A 16733-nucleotide genomic window follows, 5' to 3' on the forward strand; every position below is an offset into this window, starting at 1 on the left:
TGACTAGAGTAAGCTAATATCTGGACACGACCAGCCCGGAAGAGGTCAGAAAGCTTGCCCCTCTCAAAGGGAACCATCGCAAGATTGGCAGGGCTCACCCCCCCCCACACACACACACACCCCACGGTCACGAAAGAATAAGAGGCTAAGACCCCAGAGGATGGGATACCTCGCCACAGGAGCCAGCAGTGGGTCAGACCCGGTGACTGTCAGGAGGGAGGGGCGAGGGGCTAAGGAAGACCCCGCAGTGCACCAGGAATTCACCGTCAGGGCCTAGAACTGACGCGCCCCAAACCGACGCTGGGATAACCTGCTCACGCAAAGATAAAATCTAAAATTAGAACGTCCAGAAGCTCACACTTGACATTTGGTTGATTGGAACCACCGGACTTTTCGATGAAATGTTTGATGCTCTGAAACCCTGAGCGGTTTCCCCATGAATAATATATCAAGGAAGATGAACTTTAAAATGGGAAACCCCACCTAAGTCTTGCCCAAGTGGGCGTCGAGGTGTTCTTTTTTAATTTCTAAAGCAGGCCAGATCGGAACAGGTGCCTGTTTTGTAAATAAAGTTTTATTGGGACACAGCCGTGCACACTTGCTTGCATGTTATCCGTGGCTGTGTTCGTGCTGGCAGGGCAGAGCAGAGCACGGGGACAGAGGTCGTCTGGCCTGGGAAGCCTAGAATAGTTTCTCTGAACCTTCACAGAAGTTTCTGGACCCTGCTGTCAACAGTCGCTTGCCCTGCCTTCTACTTTCTTCCTTCGGATGAGGAAGAGGCCAACGAATCAGACATCTGGAATTCTCAAATTCTGTCCATCATACTGCGTCTTCTACTCTTTACAGAAGCAACGAGAAAAGTGCAGAAAATTCTCCCCAAGCACCTCCTCTGGAGGTAAAAGAGCCCATGTTAATTTTTCAGGCCTCGTAACAATGTACTGCCACATACTTGTCGACTAGATAACGCTAAGATAGCAGAAAGGCACCTCGGATGGTGTCTGCCACCCACGAGTGCCTAAGGGCCCAGCCCTGGGCTAATGCTCTGTCCCCATTACCTCATTTTAATATCCGTACTACCAGAGGAGAATCTGCTAGAAAACCAATTTTACTCTGTCGGCCAGGGACAGAGACAGATTTGAAGACTAAAGCTGTCTGATTTCAGATCCTGTCTCCTTAACTACTCTACCTCCTCAGCGGCCTGGGCTCTGGCCCCACCTTCTCTGCTGACAGTAACAACGGACACTTACACACTCACTCCACCAGATGCTATTCTATTAACTCAAAAATCAGACCCACCACGGGAAAGGCAATGCCGCCACACCCGCTTCGCAGATCTGGAAACCGAGGCTCAGGAAGGTCACTCACCCAAGGTCACGCCGCTCGAGCCAGGTGGCACTGGGAGCTGGTTCCAGAGGGTGGACCGCTGGATGCTCCGTCTCTCTGGGGCTGGGCTTTCCATCTGCAAAATAAAGAGCTGTGACTTTCCAGGACTCCAGGAGCTAAGATGAGTAAAGACTAACATTGAAGATGTAGTAGAAAACAGTGATTTACTAAACAAGTAACGTCATGAGCCAGGGAAGAGCTTCCGGTCCACCCCCAACCTCAGAAGCAGCTGCCCCGTGGTCTCCGTGGACACCACGGCTCTGCCTCTCGGCCCTGTCACGGCAGACAGTGGCCGAGTCCCCAGAGAGGCCTCTGCACGGACACAGGCTTTGCTCCTGCCTCATGCGAACTCTCGCAAGCACCTGGGGTTCCCAGGCGGCCGATTCAGATGCATCCTGAGTAAGCAGATGAGCGAATATTGATAAAGCAGAAGGAGAATGTTGATGACACCACTATGGTAAAGCTGCTCACCGATGCTTAGAAAGGGCTTTTTTTTTTCCTCCCAGAATTTATCCCGCTTTCTTTGGTAGAGAACCGAAATTCTTCTGCAGGAGTCACCTTGCCCCTTTTGGATCGGTCTGATTGGATAGAACCTCAAAGGTGCTCTGTCCTCACCTGGCCAAGGCCAGGCCAGGTATCTCGGAGCTGGCTTTGGAAACCCCAAAAGGAGGGTCTTCCAGACAAGACCCTCCGTGGCCGCCCAGCTCCCCGCTTGTCAAGCCTGGCTCCAGCCTTCCCTCCCTCCTGCGAACCCCGATAAACCCCATCTTGCGTTTAAAAAAACTGGTTTCTCTTGCTAGAACCAACCAGCCCCGATTGTTTTAATACCAGAAGCACTGATCTTGGAAAAACAAATTGGCTTCATTCAATGTCAGTTCAGTCTCCTTTCTAAGACTATTTTAAAACAAATTTTGTTTCTACTTTCCCCTTAAAAAAAAAAGTCTACATAGCCATTCGAAAATGCCAGAGAGGGTAGGAATTGACTAAAATATGAACATACCTACAAAGAGAAATTGCAAACGCTATAGTTCATTAATACTTTCTTAAAGAGTAACATGCATATATTTTTATCATTCATATCCACTCATCAAATTTGTTAGCTTTCCTCCCCAGCACTGGTTCTCTAGAACTTTGATGAGCAAAGATTCTCTGAACTCAGCTACGTCTTGACCTCAATCTGTTGTCCAAACAGGTGTAAATTTTCTACAAAGCATTATCGTTTACTCCATATTTTACTATCCTATCGCGAGTTATTTCATTAAATGCTTTTATAAACTCGATCCATGACGCCTACTGAATTTCTTTAGTCATTTGATCTCATAAGTATCCCGTAAGAGGAAAGAGAGTCACGTGGCACAGTTTGCACATTGGGAACCCATGGGAAGCCCGTGAACAACTGAGCTCCTCTCAACCTGCCCCTCCTCCTCCTGCTCCTCCCTGCTGCCCCGGCCGCGGACCCCTGACAGCCCCCTCTCCACCTCGGGACGCGCGCTTGCTCTTTCCTCCACCTGAACCACTCTCCCAGTCTCCAGGACTGGCTCCTGCCCGCCATTCAGGTCTCAGCTGAAATGTCACCACTTTGAAAGGGACTTGACCTGACGTAACCCCCAGCCCCAACTTGCTCTTTCCTGTCGCCCTGTTCTGCTTCCCAGGACTCACTGCCATGCAAAATACATGACCTGCGCTTGGCTCCCTCATCCCTCGATTCGAGCACAGGGTAGGATCCACGAGAGGAAAGACTCGACGGTTCTAGCACTTAGAACAGTGTCTGGAACAGTGAGTTTGTGAAAGAAACGGGGGTGAGAATGGAGAGAAGGAAGAAGTGGGGGAATGCAGAGAGGGGCAAAAGTTCTGCGAAGCGTCAGTGTCCCTTCTGGCTACCCATTTCTATAATCTGGGTTTGCAGAAACTAGGACATCATTTGCCTCTCCCTAAACCTTCTCATCATTATAATAATATGATTCGTCAGGGACAAAGCTAAGTTTGGGGGGATCACCTATCATTTCAGAGACCCCCCCTTTAAGAAAAAAAAGAATACAAAATTATAAACGTATAAAAAATAGACGTATGAAAGTCTATTTTTTAAAATGAGAAAAGAAATCACAACATATAATGTCTTAGAAACTCAATCTCTTCCTTCCCAGATTGTAATTTACCAGAAACAGTCAGAGAGCAATGCTTCCTGACAGTGGCCTGGCCTCCACCCGCAGGCGGAACACCCCGCCACCCCCTGAACTCACGGCGGGCCAGGCACGTGAGAGTCCCGGAGGCTGGCACATAATTCTTCTCTGGTGCTTCCGCCTCCCATTTAGAAAACACTATGCCCCACTCGTACACGTCTTCACATTGAACCCTCACGGCCATCCCATAACAAAGCCCCACTGATGACACAGCCCCACTTCAAGGACAGGGAACCTGCTGTCGAAGTTCGTGCTGATTCTCAACAGTATTTACCCATCACACCTGGAAGGGCGTTCGGTGTCCAGTGACGTCTCCTACCTCTGTAGGAAAACGTGAACTCATTCGAAAAAGTCCAAGAATGCCTCTGTCTCTCCCTCTAGCTTACACTTTGATCCCATCTTAACAACAGTCTTTATTAATCTAAATCTCCTGACTACCACGCCGACATCTTCACATTTTGCTTTCGTCGTTTCTCTATTTACAGTCGTGCTTAATTCAGTTTCATCAGCATGCTCTTTGCTCCCCCTTGCAAATCACAAAGGCAGATCCATGCAATGACGTTAAAGTTATGTCTTCACGATGAGAGCGAAACTTCTTCAGCTGGGAGGGAAGAACAGACAATGCAGACAGGACACAGGATAAAACCTGGGCAAGGACCGTTTCACTTCTTCGTAAGAGAAGTGAAAGGAAAAACCACACTGGGCACCATCTCTAACTGAGCACAGCAGCTAGAGTCAGAACGTGGACGATGCCCTGTGCTGGGCGGCTGGAGGTGATGGGAGCCCTTCGTGCTCGTGCATGCAAATTGGCACGGACCTTCTGTGTACGTTTGGCAGTTTCTATCGAAATTATGAGTGTATTTACCTACCCTTTGGCTCAACAACTACACTTCTAGGAATTTATTTACATATGTAGATATTTACATAAATACACACGTGCAGAGAAATGAATGCCCAAGGTTGTTCATTGAAGTGTTATTTCTAATAACACGTTACAAACAATCTATGTGTCTATCATGAGGGCCTGGTTAACTAAATCATGAAATATCCATACAGTGGAGTGTTATAAAGCTGAAAAAAAGGAATAAATAAGCATTTTATATTCAAATATGAAAGGAACTATACCGAAAGTAGAGGTAGCTGCAGAACCAGATATATGATTAGATGACTTTTTATTTTAAAAGGAGAGATATACATATTTTTATTTAAATGAATCAAAACCTAACATAAAGGATAAACAAGAAACTACTAACCGTGGTTACAAATTTAAATTCTGGAGGACATGGGAATTAGAACAGGAGAAATATTTTCCACTATTATCTTTTTAGCCTTTTTCAACATACATAACTGGATTAGCGTGTCAAAAAATTATAATTAAAAATTAAATGGGTCACCACACACCCATTAGGAAGGCTACTAAAAAATATATGTTGACCAGGATGTGGAGAAATCGGAACTCTCGTGCATTGGTAGTAGAAATGCCAACTAATACAGCCACTGTAGAAAGCGGTAGGCCGCTGCCTCAAAAAAGTAAAAATATTATTACAATATAATACAGCGATTTATCAATATATCCAATATATGTGGATATATACTCAAAATAATTGAAAGCAGGGTCTCAAAGAGATACTTGTACACCGATGCTCAAAGTGGCATTATCCACAATAGCTAAAATGTGGGAGCAACCCGAGTGTCCATTGATGGATGAATAGATAAGCAAAATGTGGTAATACTGAATAAGGAGTGATTGTTTAATGGTTATAGAGTTTTAGTTTTACAAGGTAAAAAGAGTTACAGAGATGGATGGTGGTAACGGTTGCGTAACATTATGAATATGTTCAATATTACTGCACTGTACATCTAAAAATGCATAAGTTGGTAGATTTTATGTTGCATTTTACCACAATAAAAAAAAATTGGTTTGACATCAAAAACAAAAGCAACGAAAGCAAAAATCAACAAATGGGACTATATCAAACTAAAAAGCTTCTTCACAGCAAAAGAAACCATCAACAAAATGAAAAAGACAGCCTACCGAATGGGAGAAAATGTTTGCAAATCATATATCCATCCAATAAGGCTTTACTATCTAAAATATATGAAGAACTCATATAACTCAATAGCAAAAACAAACAAACAAATAATCTGATTAAAAAATAAGCAGTGGATCTGAACAGATATTCTTCCAAAGAAGACATACAGATGGAGAACAGGTACACGAAATGATGCTCAGCGTCAGTAGTCGTCAGGGAAATGCAAATCCAAACCACAGTGAGTTATCACCTCACACCTGTTGTTAGAACGGCTATTATCGAAAAGACAAGAAATAACAAGTGATGATGTGGAGAAAAGGGACCCCTCGTGCCCTGTTGGTGGGGATGTACATTGATGCAACCACTATGGAAAACAGTATGGAGGGTCCTCAAAAATTAAAAATAGAACCACCATATGATCCAGCAATCCCACTTCTGGGTATTGGTCCAAAGAAAATGAAAACACTAACTCGAAAGGATATCTGCACCCCTCTGTTCATCGCGGCTTAGTCACAACGGGCAAAATATGGAAACGACTTAAGTGTCCATCACGGATGAATGGATAAAGAAAATGTGGTGTGTGTCACATACATACGCATGACATATTAATCAGCCATCAAAAAGAATGAAACGTTGCCATTTGCGACAAAGTGAATAGAATTTTAGTGCATTACATTAAGTGAAATAAGTCAGAGAGAGAAAGAAAAATACCATATGATCTCACGTATATGTGGAACCTCAAAAAATAAAAATAAAAAATACCAAGCTCATAGATATGAGAACAGATGGTGGTTACCAGACACGGGGGGTTGGGGGTCGGTGAAATGGGTGAAGGGAGTCGAAAGCTACAAATGTCCAGCTATAAAATAAATAAGTCATAAGATGTAACGTACAGCATGGTGACTACAGTTAATAATACTGTGTTGCACATTTGCAAGTTGCTAAGAGAGTAAATCTTAAAAGTTCTCATCACGAGAAAAAAATTATTTAGCTATGTACGGTGACAAATGTTAACTACACTTACTGTGGTGATCGCTTTGTAATATATATGAACATGGAATCACTGTGTCGTACACCCGAAACGAATATAATACTGTACGTCAATCATACCACAAGAAAAAAAAAGAAGAGGAAGACCTGAAACCTGTAATTTAAAGTGAAAAAATTAAAAAGACACTGAAAAGTCTAGAAAAGAGAAGTTGGGCCCAAATAATACTCTGAAATGTAGAAATGACTGAACTTTCGTGTACTCTTAAAGGAGTGTAGCTTAATACTTATCAGATGTGTGTCGTAGCATAAATCAATGTTAGTAAAGTGTTTTCAGAGATAACACAAACTCATCTTAAGGAACGCATTAGAATTACTCTACAAAACCCCGTTAGCATCTAAAGAAATTTAAGGAGCACTTGAGTCTGATGAGAGGCCGCGCATAGGCTCTGTGTTCAATAAGTGCTTCCAGGAAGAGCAACTCAGAAAAATGAAAACAACAACAGAAAAAAAACGATTAAACGGGGAGACTAGAGGCTGACCCATCCGACATCCCGGTCCCCGAAGAATAATATTGCTGACTATTAGTCATCATCCGAGAAATGACACGGATCAGAAAATCTTAAAATTCTTTTCTTCGTGCCAAAATGTACCAAGCCAAGAAGGGGAGCCTGTCAGTTATACGCTGGTGAATGGCCCGTCCTTAAAGCAGAATCTGCTGCGGGAGGTGGGGGTGCTATTTTCAACAGGTGACTGGTTTTGTCTGCCTAGACTCCTTCACTCCCTCGCCCCTATGGCAAAATCTCCTTATTTTACTTTGATAAACTGCCCTCCATCATCTGGTGGACACAGCTCAGTCACAGGTCCACCACCTCTCACAAAGTGGGCATGCGACTCAGGATGGCCGATAAGAGCCCTCTGATCTCAAACACAGTGATTGGCCCAAAGTAGGGCACATGACCCACATAGGGCCAATCAGAGTCCTTATCCCAGGAAAGAAAGGGCTCTCATTCCTGCTTAGACTGTGGGTATTGAAGCCTGGAGCTGCCAGTGACCTCCTCTGATGCCATGTAGATTCAGGAGAGTAAAGACAATTGAGGGTGAAGCAGATACAGAGAAACAAAGAGCCAACAGAGAGAAATGAGGTTCTATAACAGCAGTTTGAATTCATGGATCCAGCTATCCCTGAAGGTAGGATCGTTTATTTGAGCCGATAAATTCCCCATGTTGCTGAGGCCATTTTGAATCAGTGTCTGTCAGTTGCAAGCAAGAGTCTGGACTTAAAGATCAGCAATGCTGAGCCATTTGTCCAGTAATAAGGATGGCTCATGCTGACCCCCTTACCAGCATCTCCTGAGTCCCTCGTATGACTGAGGACAAAGGATATCAAAGTCGCCACAATCTTGCTTTTGTTGGTTTCACACTCTAACCCACGAACTGAATGCCATGAATCGATCCATACTTTACAGGCATTGTTTTAAGAATAGTAAGTGCCGTGAAAAAGAGCAAATCTTCTTTGACCGCGATTGTCCTGGGGGCGAAGATAAAGCACCGGAGCAGACAACAAAGTCGCGCCAGTGGAGGCTGCGATGTTATTTCCTCCCGCCTGATTCCTCCTAAGCCCCGCTCACTTCAATGGCTGAGTCGCAGCAGTTTACAAATGACTCAGAGCAGCAAACTATCCGGAATTCCTCCCACTTAAGGAAGCTAACAAGACTAGGGGTTTGGGCATCAGACAGAACCCAAATGCAAGATCCCGCTCCGCCTCATACTAGCCGCATGTCTTGGGCCAGCCGCCTACGCTCTCCGCACCTCAGTTCTACTCCGTAAAGTGAGCACGGTCATTAGTCCTTTATCACAGGATTGCTGTAAGGACGTGATGACATATCATAGGGGAGGAGCTTAGCCCAAGGCCAGACGCAGAATGTGCTCAATAAATGTTAGCACTCAGTATCATGTATTCATTCAAACGTTGATGGATCTCTTATCAGCAAAGCCCAGTGACAGACAAAGTGGAGAATATAAAGTTTATCAGACATGGGTCTTCACTTCAGATAACTTACTGTCTATTAATAAAGGAGCCAGGCCTAGTGTTTACATAACTCCTGATATAATAATACTAGGTAACACTTCTCGTACTAGGCCCTGGAGGTTCAACAATCGATAAGAAAAACCTTCGCCCGCGTGGAGGGTACGTTTTATCGGAGATAGTGGCAATGAAAGATTCAGGATTTAAAGTTCCAGTAAGGACCACGGTGTTAGGGGACGGGGAGTCTGGGGCGGAGCGTCCTGCCATGACAGGGACCTATCGAGAAAGCGGCCCCCGGTGACCGGTAAGATGGTGGACGGCAGAAGCAAGAGAAGGAAGGAAGGAAGGGGAGGAGGCCAAGCAAAGGGGTGACCTCCCGCAACGTCACGAAGGGAACAGCTTCAGGCCGACCCCACAGGGAACTCGGGAGTGCAACTTATAGCTCAGAGTGGTCCCACCCTGAGGCCAGCGAGCCAGACTTCCATACTCCCAGGCCCGATGGCTCTCAGCACAAGGCCGCCCTGGCAGACACCAACCCAGGTGGCCCTGGCTCTCTGGCTATGGGCGAGGACACTCCAGTAGCCCAAGCAAAATCCTTTACCGCAGAGGTGCTGGTGCAGGCCGTGGAGGGCAGGAGCCCAAGAAGCCAGGTAGGGGCCCCCAGAGCAGTCAGGGAGGTCCTAGGGTGTCAAGTGGCACTCTCACAGTGTCCACTACACAGGGGACTTTGGCCCCCTGTAAGGGTAGGGTTGCAGGAAAGGCTCCCCCGAGGAAGTGGCAGTTTAGCTGGGTCGGAGCGTCGCAAGGCAAAGGGCAGGGGTAGATCGCTCTGAGACAAGCAAGACGTTACTCAGATGTAATGTTCGTGTGGCAGGCAGTGAATATGGGCATCTTGTGGGCTGCCATTCCCACCTGGGCTCCGTCTGCAGCCACGACACTCTCTGCAGGAGACATTAGCAGCCGTGCCAGGTGGCCGGGTTGATGGCTGCCACTGATGACAAGCACCGTAACTCGAGATCAAGGGCTTTTACCAAAAAGCACTTGACAGCCTCGAAGGTAAACGACTCAGCCTTTCAGTGGCCAATTCATTGTTCACCATAAGTCCTTCCACACTCAGAGTATGTGTCACACTCCAAGCTGTGACCTGGTGACAACGAAGGTGCCTGTACTCCTGCAGCTCCTTGCCACTGGTCAAGTTTGCCACTGGCACTAACGCTCCAAAAGGTCTTGACTTTCCCCGCTGAACATGTCCCTGACTCCTACCGGGAAAATGAGACCCAAGAAATCTGTTTTAAAAGAAACCAGATCTGGACCTATCCAAACCAGTGCTTTTCAACATGGGCGTGATCTGGTCCCCCAGGAGACGCTGGCCACGCCTGCAAACATTTTTACTTTTCGCTGGCATGAGGGGCCGGGGAGGGTGCTGTGGGCATCTAGAGGTCAAAGATGCTGCTCAGAGTCCTGCGACACACAGGATGGCCCCACGACAAAGAATGGTCTGGTCCCAAATGGGGACGAATAATAATTTATTCTCTTTTCAATCTGTCAGCTTCACATGGTCGCAAAACTTGATAAGCATGCCCAGCTGCTTATCAAGGGCCTTATCCAGGGCCACGGGTAAATGCGTGCCAGCAGGTGGACCTCCAATCTACGACTTCTCTTCTTTGCCAAGATCGGTGACACAGTCTTTGCAGCGTCAAGCAGCAGGAGCGATGCTGAAACTGTCTTAAGCATAACAGGATTGTTGCTCGAATAACTGATCAGCCCAGGCATGGCTGACCCAGGGATTCTCGTGATGTCATCGGCAATCCATCTCTCTCTCCCTTCTTCCCTCCCTCTGTTCTTTCTCCCTCTCTTTTGTCTTGTTCTCAAGCAGCCTCTCTCCGCGTGAAGGCTCCAAGGAGCGCACACTTACATCCTGCACAACCGACAGCACCCGGGGGCGGGGGAGCCTCTCCTTCCCGAGACTCGCTGTGTCATGATCCAGGAACTGGCTTCATGTTCCGACTGGAGCAACTGGACCATCCCGGAACCAACCGCTATAGCCAGGGCACGCAGAACTCTCAGTGGTTGGGCCCGGTGATAAGTAAACCCACCTACACTGGGTCTAAACCTACCGGGACGGGCTCCCCACGGAAACAGGGTGCTTTAGATGTCATTGTGCACCCAATCCGCACATTAGCCCGGGAACCGAGGTGGTGCGTCTCACCCGTGACACACATGTGGAATCCACTGAGGAGGTGACACGGCAGAGTGGCTGTGATCACGGTGGCTGGAGCAGTGGCCGCTCCCAGAGGCTACAAGTGCGGGGCGATCAATTACAGTTTGCGCTCTGGTTTCCTTGTCTGTAAAGGGAAATGGTTTGTTCGGGGAATTAAATGAATTAATGCATGTAAAGGGACAGACAGATAAGCACTTGATAAAGGCCAGCTGTCGTTTTTGAGAACTAACCCAAGCTACTCGTTTTCCAGAAGGAGAAACTGAGATTCAGAAGGGACACCTGCCTCCTGGATGGCACAGAGGGTCTGTGATGACCGTAGGACGAAAGGCCCGCTCGCTCTGGGCCCAACGCTCCTTCCTCTACGCCATGGGCCTTTCTGAAGATTCTGGTCCACTCCAAACTCCACCAGCTCCAACAGTCAGAAACACACCCTGGAACGAGGCACCCTGGTTTTATCAGTCCTCCCCGTACGGTGACACCCCAGCCCCCGAGATGCGAAGCCTTCGCGGCCACCGTGGAGACTGAGAGCCCAGCCCTCCTCCTTCTCGTGGCCGCGGAGGGTGGGGAGGTCACCGCGTCCAGGGTCCCTCACACGCTGCTCCGGCGTTTCCGGCAGCCTCCCTCTCACACCTCAGCCATGCCGGGCTCCCTGGGAATCCATCGGCTTCGTGATATTTATTACTTGCTCCTTCCATTTATGAGTTAGCTATGGAGAAAGAGAAGCTGTGTGCTCCTTTCAGAAAGCAGGGTAGGCAGAGAGAAGAAAAGGTTACGGCTGTGTTTGCTTTGCTTAGCGCCCTGTTTTCCTGGCTGCCTCACAATCGACACTCCACGGCGATCCAATAGCGTGTTATTAACCAAAGAGCTTTTCCAGATAAACACCAAACAGCCACTCTAATGACACAAGGCCTAGGTAGAGAGCCAAAGATAAATGCTAATTTCGAAATTAAATTGCTCTCTCCCTGCGTGTCTAAGATAACGGGACAAGGAGAATGGAAGTCAGTGACAGGAAGTTATGATGAAAAAGCCCATCACGTCGAGGGAAAACTAGTCCTTTCTACCCATTCATGCTGCATTTAAAGAAAGGCAGAAGTGGTCTCGGTAAGAATGAACATCCATCGAGCATGCGCCGTATGCCAGACGTGATGCATTTCATCAACGCCCACGACGACCCCATACAGATACAGATGTCTTCAGGACCCTCACTGCACAAATGAGGAAACCGAGGCTGAGAAAGGTCAGGTAACGGGTATCAAAGTCAAGAAACTGGGTATCAAAGCCACACTGGGTACAAATGGAGAGGCCGGGCTTAGAATCCAGGCGCTCAGCCCCGATCCCGCGAGCTTGGGCTTTATGTCAATCACCTCCTGGACCTGCGCACGGCGACATTTCTCAGATCTGAAGGTACATTTCAAGCTAGCCAGTTACTTGTCTAACAAATATTTACTAGCTGCCGGTTCTTAGCCACTATGAGGTGGCTACCACAAGACCCCCTAGAACCTTCTCTTGCTTCTTGCAAGAACAGGCTTAGACACATGCTGGCAGAAGGAAATCAGGCCAGTTCTAAAGGAAACACTGATATGAGACATGGGCTGGGGATCCAGCATTTCCCCTCTGTCACTAAGACCAGATCACACACGGAGACCATGCGGCTTCGTGGTTTAACTCCCAGGGTCACCTGTCATGTGCTTGGTGGTTCCGGGGAAAGTAATGTAGTCCCACCAGGCGTTTCTCTTCTTAGTCTAAAATGGAAAAAATAATCATAGCTACCACTGGGCTTCCTGTAAGGATTAAATAAAGATCTTTATCATTCAGCTGAAGCTCCGAGTTTGCCTGCAGGAATTAGCCTGCAGCCCGCTCCCCCGCTGCTCTTGACCGTCAGAGTTTTTCCATCGCCCAAGTGTTCTTGGCCTCAAGAATCCCAGGGGCCACACGCTGAAATCTTCTCGCTGCATCCTGTGGCCTCTGGTGGAACCGAAAACCATCTGCACCGACTGCTCAGAAGGGATGGCTCCAAGGACACGTGCACGTAAATAAATAATAGATAACGCGCTGTGCACGGTGCTGGTGCTGGCACGTGAGCATCGGCTGATATTATTTTCATCACAAAATCCAAACTGATTTCCTTATTAGGAGCTTGAACAAGCGAGCGTGTAATACAGGCACGTTGATGGAAATTTTCCCTTTCTAAAAATTCCTTACATTAATGGGCTGCGATCACCCATGGACACGTCACTTCTGATTGTCCTCATTCCCCATTAAATGCGGTAGCCGGTGCAAAGCCTGCCCGCGGCAATCACAGCCAACAGCAATGTATAGCACCTCAGCAATGCCAAGCACACAGGCGGGAAGCCCCCCATAAACAGGAGCCCACCTCGGCACATCCTCAGAAAGTAGAAGGCGACCATCACCATTGCGCATGCAAGGACACTGCGACTCAGAAAAGGTCATTTCTTGTCCCCAAGCCACACTCCTGGAAGGTAATCGAATTGAGCTTCTAACCAAATCGGGTGGTCACAGAGCCCAAGATCATGGCTATTCTGATGGAGGTCGGAATCTGTCTACATGAGTGAGGGTCCATGGCTGTGTCCTTGGTTGCCTCCCTCCTTTATAAAAAGTGAACTTCACCCCCCAAGAACCCTGGGAGCCAGACCTACAGCCCCCTAGAAATAGTCTGCAGCCTCCAAGATACTAAAAGCAGCCCTGCGTCCAGCTCGAGAGGCCCACCCAGTCACGTCACCACCTGCCTTCGTCATTCACGAAAATCGACACTCTTATATAATTGCTGCATCAGATAGGTTCTTTGAGTTGGAAAGGGCTAAACCCAACCCAATTTGGTAAGAGTAAAAAAATATGCCATAAATATCTCGGCACATACAATCGGAAAGTTCAGGGGCAAAGGCTAATTCGGGCAGAGAAGGATCCGGGCCCTTAAGTGGCTCCCGTGACATGTACCCTCCTTCCTAGGTGTCAGCTTTTCCTTCCCAATGGCAAAAACGGCAACCACGAGGTCTAGGCAGACATCCCAGCAGCTGAGCAATCCCAGTTGAGAGTGAGCTGCTCGTGATCTGTAGCTGCAGCAGAGCTCTCATTGGTCCATTGGGGAGGTCACATTTCATTGGTCCATTGGGGAGGTCACGTGCTAACTCCTGCACCAATGACTTCCTGTGACGAGGAAGTGCAGTGATCTGATTGGACACACTTGGGTCATGTGAGCATCCCTGGAGCCGGAGGATGGGAAAGCCCCACCCAAAGGGTCTAGGACAGAGAGTGGGAGGTATGGCCCCCTAAATGGAAATCGAGGAACTGTTAGCACCAGAAGCAGCAGCAAAAGATGCCAGACGAACAAGAGCCGAAGACGCCCACTACCTAGCTGTCTTTTCCTCACTCTCTCAATCGAAAGGCCCCTCATGGCAGATGCGCATGCCTCTGGCCCATTTTTCCTGACCTTGTTCTGGGACTTGAGAAGCAGCACAAGTTGTGTAACTCCGAGGAAAGCTTAAGAGAGGAAGAGGAAGGGAGAGAAGAGAGAAATGATTTGATTCTGTTCCCACAGCAGAGCTCTCTGTGGCAGCCTGGAGGTCTCTGGTTTACGGTTACACATTAAAGAACCTTTTCATGAGGGCTGTTTTATGCGAGAAAGCCGTTTAAGCAAGGAGGCACTTGGCTGCTCCTTCTAAATGAAAATTTTCAATTAGTCTGAAGAAGTTAATTACACCATCCTTTAATAACTGCGCTTGTGATTCTGCAAATCCTCTATTAATTGATTCATCCATATGCCCCCAAACCAAGAATCAGCAAACAGGTAGAAAAAGAAGCAGCAGTCGGGGAAAAAGACAAAGATAAAGACATGCCGTGTTGCGTGCCGGGTAGGCAAGGTATAAAAGACAAGTGTGGGAGAGTTATTGAAAATTGTGATTGGCGAGAGATTTGGGAAATTCATCCTACAGATCAAATGAGCGTTCCGAGCCGCTCGCGGCATGCGCGATGCGGACTCCGCCACAGCAGCATCTCCACGGGAAAGCGAGTCCGTGAGCTTGATCCAGACAATGCAAAAAGAGCTACTGGATCCACGGTCCCCACCCCGAGGTGGTTTGGGAAGACGCTAAAAATAGCAGCTTTCTCTGGGCTAGAAAAGATCATCCATGTGAAAGTCAGAAACCAGGAAATTCCAGGCCAGGCTGTGGGAATCATGACTGCTCTGTCCCACTTCAGCTCCCAGGGCCGGGTCCCATAGCACAGGCATCCGCCCTGGACTGACTGGCTGCTCGGCTTCGGTGCAAACCTCTTCAACCCTCGGGTCCCCCATCTATTAACCAGTGGAAATAAACATATCTATATCATAGGAGTCTTACGACGGTTCGATGAGCGAATGCGTATAAAGTGTTTAGCATCAGTTCTGGACCATGCTAAAAACTCAATAAATAGTTACCATCGTATTAGTCAGCTGCGACACTAACAGGGTTCCATAACGAACCACTTCCAGAGCTCAGGACGCCCGGCCTTAGGCGTTTATTCCTCGTGCACAGATAAGCGGGTCAGCTGGAATGCGGCCGGCTGGGTGTGGTTTTAGAATGCAGGGCGGGCCCAGGTCTGCTCCGCGCCCCTCGTCCTCCTCGTGCAGGTGGCTCCTGCGGCACATTCTGCTCACGGAGATTTGCGACAGGCTAGGAGGGCAACTCTAACCCCAGGAGCACGTTTCAAGCCTGTCCACATCGGCCAACTTCCTCTCGGCGAAAGCGCGTCACAGAGCCGAAATCAAAACCGCGGGCAGAGAAGCGAGCGCCACCCATGGGGGCGGCAGGGAGGAAACTGCCTTTGCCAAACAACTATGTGGTTTAGCACGAGAGCCTTAGTTACACGTGAGGAGCACACAAATGACCTCGAGGCCAGCTCGGACATGATGAGGGTCAAGCGCGTGTCTATTATGGACTGAATTATAGTCGCCCAAAATTCCCCCAATGTGACTGTTTGGTGATAGGACCTTTGAAGAGGTAATTAAAGTAAAATTAAGCCATAAGGGTAGAGCCCTAACCCAATAGGATTAGTGTCCTTATCAGAAGACAAGACACGGGATGGGCACACAGAGGAGAGGCCACATGACAACAGAGCAAGGAGGCAGCTGCCCGCAAGCCACGGACGGCGGTCTCAGGGGAAACCAACCCTGCTGGCACCTTAATCCTGGGCTCCCGGCCTCCGGAATTGCGAGAAATTCATCTCGATTGCTTAATCTACTCAGTCTATGATATGTCGTTATGGCAGCTGTGGCAGACAAATACGGTGGGAGAGAAAATTAAAGGCTGAAGAAGAAAGAGATTGCTTGTAAAGAGAATGAAATTTCAGGACATTCGGTATCATCCGGTTAAAAGGCAGGTGGCAGATCCATCGGTGAAGATGGAAGTGAGTCGGGGGGGTTGACATCCTAGACGCGGGAGACGGCCTTAGCCATCGTTCTGAAGAGGGGCGGAGACGATGGCTAACGTTTTTTTAAACGCTCGGTTGCAGACGTTGCATCAGGCTCTTCACACGGATGCGCTCGTTTGATCCTCAAAACAACCCTCAAGAGTGGACGCTGTTAGAACCCTGAATTCTGAGGAGGAAGAAACAGCTTTGGGAAGGTGAAGGTCAGCATCCGAGGACGCGACGCAGCAGAACTGAAATGGGTCGGCAAGTCCCACTCGGTGGCCCTGAGCGGATGTCTAGAAAACAAACTCCGTGGCCTGCGCGTGAAGAAGCAGAGCGCTCGCCAGAGAAACAGACAGATCGTGAAAGAAGGAAGCAAACGTTCCCCTAAGGCAGAGGAACGGAAAACAGCGAGAGAGGCAGCCTCTCCCCGCTTCGTCCATCCAGTATGAAACTGCAGCTACCGGGGGCATAGCCCGATGCCGTGCAAAGCATCG

This window comes from Pteropus medius, unplaced genomic scaffold (assembly GCF_902729225.1).
Source record: "Pteropus medius unplaced genomic scaffold, Ma_sr-lr_union100, whole genome shotgun sequence".
Taxonomy (NCBI): Eukaryota; Metazoa; Chordata; class Mammalia; order Chiroptera; family Pteropodidae; genus Pteropus; species Pteropus medius.